The following is a 10403-nucleotide window of genomic DNA, read 5'->3' on the forward strand; positions in this document are numbered from 1 at the left end:
GACTTTCTCAAAGAAATACACAAGATCTGGAAGCAGGCAGCAGTTGTATATTTAGCACTAGAAAAGTCTTCACTTTCTTCAATATGCTACCAGAAACTAGATGAGATATCTGAAAACTCTATCCAAATCTTATCCACTACAGAGTGAGAAGACAAGACTTTTCACCACAAGAACTTTCTCATGGTTTCACTGGCCCTTCTTTGCTGCCTTATGAGGTGTGATGAACTCTACCTGTTAAGTATGGTAAAAACTTGCTCCGGAAAGTAGAGATGATCACCTTGGGGGTCACGGTATTGCAGGATGGAATGGTAAAAGCGTATGACAAAGGGGTGAACCCTAAAATGCAGATGAAGCCCCAAAGATGAAGAATTAGCACAGAGGAAGTAAAACACATACAAGGATTGTCATTGGGGTGTTTTAACATAAAAATGATTATATTTGAGCCTCTCGAAAACCTCATAACAAAACAATCATCTTTTGTTCAAAATCTGGAGCTCCCCAGACTGTCACAAACTCTCTTTCCAGACAGCTTGGGGCAAGAGCTACTAAAAACCCCTCCCCTCCTGTCTCATGCATATTTATGATCAACCTCAATGAGTGTCAAGGGATCATTTCAGCCACAGCCCACATGTATTCCTCTTTTTCTTTCTTCCTCCTGCTTCAGTTTTCAAGGAATTGGCTTTTACAAAACCAGCTTTCCGAAAAAGCTATCAGAGCTCTGAATGCTGCTGCTGCAATACTTGGGTGATAAAACAAGAGGTGGGAAAGTATTAAGGAATGTTTGGACAAGAAACAAGCTGCCAAAAATCCTACTCAATCAGCTACAGCCATGCAATGAGTGACAGCAATGCAGGAGTGTAATCCATTAGCATAAGGCAGATGGATAAAGAGTTTATTTTTTAAAGTCCAGACCAGTGTTTAAGCACTACCACAGACTTTGGAAAGGAATGCCTCCTTTTAAGCAAGTTCACAAACTCATAGGAGAAAAAAAAAGAAGAAGAAGAAAGAAAAAAAGAAAAAAAGAAGGAAAAAAAAGAAAAAATGAAAAGACAAAAATAAAAAATGAAGAGGAGAAATAACGAATAAAAGAAAGAAGAAATAAAAGAAAGAGCAAAGAAAGAAGAAAAAAGAAAGAAAAATAGTATTACAGGCATTTATTTTTATTGACGTATTAATTATTTACACTGAACTCATAATATGTTAGCCAAAAAAAAAAAACAAACAATGCTGTATTCAGCTATAGAAACTTACAATGGACTTCATCAACTTGCTGAAGGCTTTCTCTAAAAGTGTATTTTCCACATGAGATTTCTTTTGTTCTCAAAATAAATGTAACATACCTTGTAAAGCAAAAGAACATGGATTTCACTCCAACAGCACACTCAGCAGCCTGGGTGAGAGTCTCACCCTCCTGTCTGTGCTCACTGTGGGCATTCAGGTTGAGTGTTCTGTTCAGGTTCCCATTACCCTACTAGGGCAGAAAATGGAAATTTCTCCCATTTAACCATCCCCAAATGTATAAGCTGACATCATCTTGCCAGGACAAGACATTCCAGGTCTTGCTCGCTAGCTTCTGCATTAGCTCAACTCCTGCATTACTCCAAACCACAAAAGATAAGCAGCCACTATAGAATTAATAAATGGGCTTCAACTCCACAAAAGCAAAGCAGTTCCCTCATGATGCAAGAAGGAGACAGAAATTCTGTGGCAGGAGGTGAAAGGCTGTACCAGATCCCAGGTCCCAGGAGGAGATGGGGCTCAGTTAAGGCCCTGTCTGAAGCAAACACACTGAAACAAAAGCAAAGCATTGCAGAGCATCTTGAGAGTTCTTCACTCAGGTCCTCAGCTGCACAGAGATCTGTTTTTAGGATAGGATGCCTTTCAAATTTGTGAATAATTACATATCCAGCAGAAATGCGAGACAGAAGTGTAAGTTAATGATTTTAATGGAATGGAAAAACAGAGTAATAAAACAATGACAAAGAAATACAAGTATGGCAATGGTAGGAACTGCACAGTTGCATTTGGTATTTTTTGTATTCAATGATACAAATTTTAGATGTAAAACATGTGAAATACTGAACTTAAATACTGTTCATAAAGCCCTAAGGTTCATCATGTCAACCATACCTGCAGTGCCATCCAAGAACAGTTTGCACTCTGTGAATCTGGTGTTACAGGCTTCCAGCTTGCAGCCAATTTAAAGCCAGAAATGAGATAACACTGTGCTTTATAAGAACAGGCCCAAAACATTTTTATGTGAAGATGGAAAAAAGAACTTTTTGTATCCTACAACACTTTTTATACCACAGTTCTCACTGCTGGGTCCATTATGCAATGAGTAACTACTATTGCACCTTGCTTATTGTCTGATGTTTTTCCCAAGGATAGAAACATGTTCTGCTTTTCCTGTCAGGCTTTTGAAAATTTATTTAAATAGATGTACACAGTGATAGATATATATCTTAAGAAAATAAGACCAAAGAAATGTAATTTATATTGATAGAGATTAGAATGGTGAGAGCTGAAATCTCCCTTCAAGTGGAAAATACATCATTCCCTACCTCCGTGCTTGAAGAAACATCTGTCTCCTTTACTGTCACCCCTTATTCTTATTTTGGAGAATTTAATTATGTGAAATATCCTTTGTCTGCAGCAATTCTTAGCCTCATTCAAAACTCTGGAGGACACATAAACAGATGCCCTAAAACCAACACCCTCTCCCACTATGCATGTTGACTCATTCCTAGACCTCTATTCTGAGTGACATAAATGTAACCAAAATTTCATAAAATCCCACCATCATGATAAATATCACCACATAACTTCCCAGCTGATTAGTTTGTACCCTTAGACAGAAATTTTTCAGTACCAGATCTGACACAGTCCGCACTGGAAAACAGAAAGTATTGTTTGAGGCATCAGGCAGGCAAAGAAAGTGAGGACCTTCTGTTTGGTGACACACAGGTGCACTGGTGGCAAAGCCTTAGCATATGCTAAGCCTTCAAGTTAATTCTCGGAAATACATCAATGTCTGTCTGATTTCTGCTCTTTCTGGTTCTCCTTCACGATTACAACGTAGACAGGAAAATTATTTTAAATAAACTTTCAATTTTATAGTTTCTGACAAAAAAAAAAAGCCAACCTCAGCCACCCAGAGGCAAATTATTCCTCACACTTCCTTCATTCAGTGCCTATCTAGAGCATCCAAAATAAGACTGACCAAAGGTCCCCTATGTGCACAGTGAGTGCTGACAGCCTGGGTTTGGTCCAGGTGCCTCTGGGTTTGGAGGGAGACTGCTTGGAAGGAGAGCCATGGCAAACACACTGATGAGAGGTAAAGGATCAGTCAAGAGTGGAATTCACACTTGCTAGTGGAGCTCCAAAGAGCAACCTTCGAGATCCATTTTTTGTCTCCATAAAGAGTTTTATAAGTGAACGTTACACTTTCTCTCTAAAAGCAGATAAAGTTAGCAAGTACCTTTTATAAAAATCTACGAAAATGTAGGTCCCAGAAACCAAGTTAGATCAGAACCGCTGAAATTGGTGAAGTAATTTCTTTATGGTAGCCTTCAAAATGCACAGTCAGGTCCTTGAAAGGTTAAATACTGGGTCCTGCACAAGCTCTTAAAGAAAACTCCATCTTTCTCATACTATCAACAGTTATTCTGAAGACTCATGGTGAGCTGGATCTACAGAAAGATGAAGTGTGAGGCCGGACACTGAAGTAAACTACAGCACTCTTAAATCCCTTGGCTGGGATGTTTCTTTAGAGTACAAAATTCTAGCAGAAATCTTTCCCTTAAAAAATGCAGATTCTTACAAACGTATTTAACTACTGTGTTGGGATTTTTATATACTACCTGTCTTAATACAAAACTTAGACTTAAAATTTAATTTCCCTCATCAAAAAAATTAACATTAATCTATAATTATATCCTAAGGATACAGAATAAAATAAATAAATAATCAAATTCCCCTCTCAACAAAATAATAAAAAAATGATTACAAACTTTGAGTACTTCTTTGGTATAGTTCACATGGCTTCAGTGATGCTCAACTAATCCATTGCAATGAAGGATATACAGCTAATACTCTTATGGAGATTTCACTTTAATTACAGATGTGCTTTGAATTTATCATTAAACTAGAAAACATATGTTTAACCAACACTAGCAAACTGTTGCCAACACCTATCTCTCAGGCTGCTCCAGCCACCTTTCTCTCTTCTCTCCGATCACACTCACACCTCTCTGGAATTGAAGCTGTCCTAGACAGATGTACCAACAAGATTTTAAGGAAAAATTATCTCTACGGTTTTCACTCCCCTTGGCCGCTTTCTGCTTTCTGCACATTATCCAGTTTTTCTACATCTGGTTACCCTCCCCATATGTTTGGAACAGCCTCCCTTCTCCCTGCCAAGCAACCTCCCTCTCTCCCATGAAATCCCTCTTTCTTTCAGCAGTCCCTTCAACAAGAATCCTCACATTCCCCCTCACCTAACAGTTGCGCCGTGTCTCGTCATGCAGCTGGGTTTTTTATCTACCTTTAGGCCAGACCTTGCAAACTTTTTCCCATGGTAAAAGTCCCAATCCTTCTGACCGGTTTCACTAACCACAACAACAGGATGAGTTCAGAGGAAAAAAAAAAGAAATCCATGTTTTAGTTATTAACATCTAAAAGGCAGCAATTTCATTCCTGAAGGAGCAAAGCAGACAAACAGTTGGATGTCTGTCTGTCCTGCCAGCAGCGGGAGGATGCAGCAGTGAGGATGGGAGAACAGGGAGCTGCTGGGATGTGCAGAACAGGCACTGCCTGGCCAGCTGTGCCGGCTCCTTCCTCCTCCTCACAGCTGGCCCATCCCAACATTTAAAATTATTCCGCCGTACAAAAGTAATTCACAGCTCTGAGGACAATGTCCAAAATGTTACCATCACCAGAGGCGTAGCATAGCACTCTGAGCGCTTCATAGCTGAAGAAGCCAAGACTTTTTTACCCACATCCAGGGTAAAAACATCATTCCAGGAGAACTGTAACAGGTATCAGTCCATGCTCTCACTCGCCCTGAGTCTGGGTTCATTTTTGAGGTCAATGAGCTAATTTACCACTTGTAAAATGTGCGCTTTACACATACCCTCAGCATATTCTCCCCATGGTTGCCCACTCGTGTCAGCTGACAGATACCACAAAGATAAAAATGGACCAGCAGGTCCAGAACAAACCCCTCTATTCAAATCATGCAGCTACCTCGGAGCATACTTCAGTAGTGTCACTTGGGTGAAGAAGCCACATTTTATGACCAGGACGATCACTGCAACTCCATTTGTCCTCGCTAGACTTCTGTCCCAGCTAGGAGAATATCCTGATCAATGTGAGCACCACCAAGGGCTGGGTGTGCCACTGATCTTGTGCTTTGTGTCACTGGATAAGGACCTGGATGGCTTCTTTAACAGCATTTGCCAAAAGGTGCTTCCCAGTTCTTTCTGTATTCCTGAGTAACAAAGAAGGTGCACTGCCAAATGCCCTCCCACTGAGGCAAAAAACCAGCACCCTCCCCCAAGAAAAAAAAAACCAGCAAGGATTTCAGTTTATAGCAACTTTGCATATTTTCCTGGGTTTATGTGCTTTGTTTTTCAGACTCATAACCTAACTAGGAAACCACAGACTGCTGCATCTGTTGGACTCAGCATTATCAAAAATGCGCTGACTCTATATAAAAGTTATCCCATTGCATCATAGCCCAGACAAGCCATGTCACGCCTGTAGCCGTGTGCAGATGAGCCCTGTGCAGCATCCCTCCCCTCCTCGGCCAGGCTGGGGACGGAGCAGCTGGTGACGCCGGGCAGCGATCGGGCCCAGTCGGCTCAGCCCCACGTCAGCCACAGCCATTACACAAAGGTAAAAGCTATCGATGGCAATCATTTGCATCCTTGCCTCATCTCACCATCTGCTTCTGCTGCTGCTCACTTGAAAATTAATATGGTGGTTGCTTGGATCAGAAGCTAATGCTACATCTGTCTTCCTTAGCATTACAGATAATTATTAGACTTTGTGTGCAAGCCTTTTTGCAACTCAAATGGGGTGACCATGGCTTCTAATCTGACAGGATCCTCCCTTCACCAAGAGAGACCAACATGCTTCATTTGCAATTGCAGAACCTGAAACAAATCCTCCTCCTCCTAGTCTGTGCTCCCTTACTTTCTGTCCTTTTTCTTCCTCCATACACTTTCAACAGAGCTAAAAAGTAAATTAATAAAGCGTAAATCTCGTTCAAAGAACATAAAAAGGTCTTTCACAAGCAAATGTATGGAAAACTCAGGGCTGGTCTTGCTTCTATAAATTACAACTCCTAGTCCAATTTCTAGGAGCTGTTTGCCAATCATGGATATGAAAGACACAACTAAAATTGCATTTTATAAACTCAACCATTTATTCCTAATAGTTTCCTATTTGCATCTGATTTGCACTGCATGAAGAAAAGCAGAAATGTGAGAAGAGTGAACTATATACTGCCATAAAGTACTTGATGTTAGCACACTCATACAAATCTTAATTCTGCAGCCTTTAATCCAGAGAAAGTCTCAAAGAGGTATTCCCTATATATAAATTGTAATATACTGGGTTTAGAGAAGGACTAATTTCACAGGCTTCAGGAGAAAACTCTGACAGAAATCTGTTCTCTTCTTTCCCATGTAAGACACACTGGAAACTCCTTATAGGAACATTATCAAATCGAATATTTTTAAAAGCCTCCTAGTAAAAATGACTTTACCCTATGTGTACTTTTCATCATTTAAATTAGTTAGAAATTATTATACGAAAGCAAACACTCAAATCCACTTTGATAGTTTTTACCAGAATTCTAGAGAAATGTTTATATCTTAAAAAACCAACCAAACAAAAAAACCCATTCCCTCCTGTTCAAAGCACTTTGAAAATGCAGTTAAGAAATCTCTAAGTAGAAAGTTTGCAACCATTCTTCTCTTAACCTATAGTCTGAGCATTGTGGTTATATTAAATAAGCTGCTAAAACTAAAAAAAAAAGTATATGAAAGGATGAAATGCTCCATCATGTCCTAATCCTTTCCAGTTCTGTCCCCCTATTTGTAGAGGCTCACAACATAGAGCAACAAATTACTCACAACAAATTGCTCACAACATTAGCAATAAAAGAATGTGCAAGATGACCTCCTCCACCTATAACAAGAACACAACAGACTATTGGCGAAAGGCAGAAAAGGCCAGTGGAAAATTGGGAACTATTTACATAAGCCTTTGTTTTGGAGCATTTGAGAATGGCAGAAAGGTGCTACAAAAAGGCCAGGCTGTCCTGTGAATCAGGAGCGTGAGAAGAAAAACAAGAGAGAGATGGGTCATTCAGAGTCCATGAACCTTAACACCATTCCTTGAAGAAAAAAAGGTTTCAGTTAAATTGTTTATAGGAAAGATGCAAACATACACTTGTGGCAAAGAATTTTTTTTCTCCTCATCTGTTTTCCTATGATTACACTTTCTTGCCCTCAATTTTTCTTAAGACGTGCAGAGAAAGGCAAAATCAGCTTACGCTTTCTTTTCATTCCAGATGGCAAACTGATGAAAACTGACTAATAGCCAAATCAAGAAATGCATTATGATGAAGGCCTGGATTCTAAAAAAAGCCTTTGCAATTTTTCAAGTGAGAGAAGCAAATATTCATCACATAACTTTTAGAAAGTAATTTGCATTCTCAAGGCACTGTAGACCCATAAACAATTTCATTTTTCTACCACCCCTTTGGGCTACAGAGTAGCCCTCTCTGGTTGACAGTTGGGAAACTGAGGAAGGCTTAGTCCCTCAGAGACCTTCACGGTGCATAACTTGGCACTGCCACCAAAAGGAGCAGCCGCAGGTACCCTTCCCTGTCCCAGGCTGCCACTCCTGCCTCTTGGCGGGGCTGGGCTCCGTGTTGTGCAGCCATGGGACAGATGGGAGCAGGGGGCTGATATTAGGTGTAATACCTAGTTATGCTAAGAGTAACTTTTTGGTGGAACACCACTACAGATCTACTTGTACCTAAGTTAACGCTCCACGGAGCTCCATGGCGCTGTAGTCCCAAACTCAGGCTGTTTAGAAATTGCTTTTAACCCTGGCATCAGGCAATAGTGGGGGATTTCAGCATTAAAGAATCAGGTGGTCTTCACTGCCCTATTTCCTGACGTATCACAAAGAGAGACAGGACACATTGAGGGTTGGTGTTCCATCCTCAGTGCACACTGGACCAGTTCTGAACATATCCTACAGCATGAATACCTGATGTTTCCCTCCTAGGGACAGCCGCAAAAGATGGGAAAAACTACATGTTCTGCACTTCTCTAAATTCACAAATTTGGTGTCAGCATAATTTCTGTGGTATAGCATCAAATTAGTCCTCTAGACCAAATATATCCACATTGAACATGTATCACTGAATGCATGAGACACAATCTCTGATCCAAACAGCATTTGTCTAACAATTCCCATTAATGGCAAAGTTCTCCCAATGCCAACAGCTGCTGACACTTTAATGCTTAGCACATCTGAAAATCCAAATCAAGCTGTGGCCCTCTCAAGATAATCTGACTAATTTTATCCTTTTTTGACAGTGTTTATTTTTGTATTTGGCTTTTGCAGTTAAAATGTAGATCTAAATCATGTGACCTGGATGCAGTGGAAAGTCCTCCAGGACTTTCTGAAAAAGAGATAAGGACTCCTTAAAAGAGCCCATAACCCTATATAGTAAAGGATTGGATATTTTTATTAGGAAATTAGAAAAAATAATTCAAAGCATATAGAATTTACTATTATGCTACTAATAACTTTAATAATATTGAATTATATTAATAAATTTCTACAATGCTTTGCAGGTTTCCCTAACGTTGCAAGGCTGTCCAGGGCCACAGCCCTGTGACTAGGGGCAGGAGCCACCTCTGCACATGCTGCAGCACGGCTTGACCACATGTGCAGATGCTAATAAATAACAATACCGGTGATGACGATGATGGCAGAACCATGTCAGCATTCACAATATTCCAGCTTCCAGCCTCTCCTCAATCTGTAACGCCAAACTGCCTCAGATGGCTGGCAAGAAGTCAGATGCTGACAGCCATCCTGGCAGCACTCGCAGCCCCCTGGGCCCCCCACCTAATTAGCCTGACATGGAGCAGAAGGATGCTGTGCTGCTGCCAAACGGGGAGGTGTGGGCTCAGAGGGACGCCCAATTTCAGCAGACAATGCTCCACACCAAACCCAAGGAGTCCTGCCTGGGAAGACAATCACAGGCCACCTTTGGCCTCCAGATCTACATTCCTGGCTTGCACCAACCAGCAGGCAAATGGTTTACCTGAGTCCAGGAGCAGTGAGGTAGAGGATTGGATTTCAAGCCAAGGTACAGATAATTTGCAGCATGGATTAATTAAAACTACTTGGATTTCACTTTTTACCCTCCCATACTGAGTAAGAATAAATGCTTCAGAATGCAAATGCTCAACCACACCAGTACATCTCCCCCACCGCCACCAACCAGTTGCCACATGTGCCAGGGAGCAGCCTGGCCATGTGCGGCTATCACAATTCTCTGCCACAAGGACACTGACAAAAACGATTTCACAGGCTGGAGTGAAACTGTATCCCACTGTCTGAAACAAGAAGAACACAGAGAGGTAAAACAAAAGGTGAAAATTGTCATCATATCCAAGCAAACCACATGCACAACTCTGAAAAGTTCATTATAAAATTCCAAGCAATGGTCTCAGTTCAGCGGCACAGAGGGACTATATTTTGAAATAATGAAAGAATAAGGGTGGAAGGAGGCTTGGAATAAAAGTCAGCAGGTGTGATTATTATTTGGAAAATTCTTAAGTGCTTATTCTTCAGAGCACTACATGAATATTCATTTAGCCTCCCAGTTTAGGAGATTTCAGATTGGAGTGTTGGTATCTTCATTTCATGGAAGAAAAAACAAGGCATAAGAGCCCAGCTTCCAAGAGCTAAGTACAACTTGAGGATTGTAGTTTCTCCATAGCCTCATCAAGTCTTTTACCAATTAACTTTCTTTAAGGAAAAAAGAGCAACCACTAAGTGACCATGGAGAAAAGCAATTGCCTAAGACCACTACAAAAATAAATGGCAAAGCCAGGGATGAATTCAGAGCTCTGGAAAATCAGTCCAGTACCCTGGTCCTTTGGGAACAGTACTTATGTGTAGCAAATCATGAGCTAATATCACTCTTTCGAGCTCTGGTAGCAGTTTCCCAAAGCATGAACTGGGAGGCCACAGTTCAATGATCCGTGCAGCTGATCAATGGAGCACTGCTGTCAGCAGAGCTTCAAATTAAAAGCTAAAAGAAAAGGGTTCACTGAGCTCTTGACACAAATTTTAGGTTCAGC

Source organism: Mesitornis unicolor, unplaced genomic scaffold (assembly GCF_000695765.1).
Source record: "Mesitornis unicolor isolate BGI_N332 unplaced genomic scaffold, ASM69576v1 scaffold11032, whole genome shotgun sequence".
Taxonomy (NCBI): Eukaryota; Metazoa; Chordata; class Aves; order Mesitornithiformes; family Mesitornithidae; genus Mesitornis; species Mesitornis unicolor.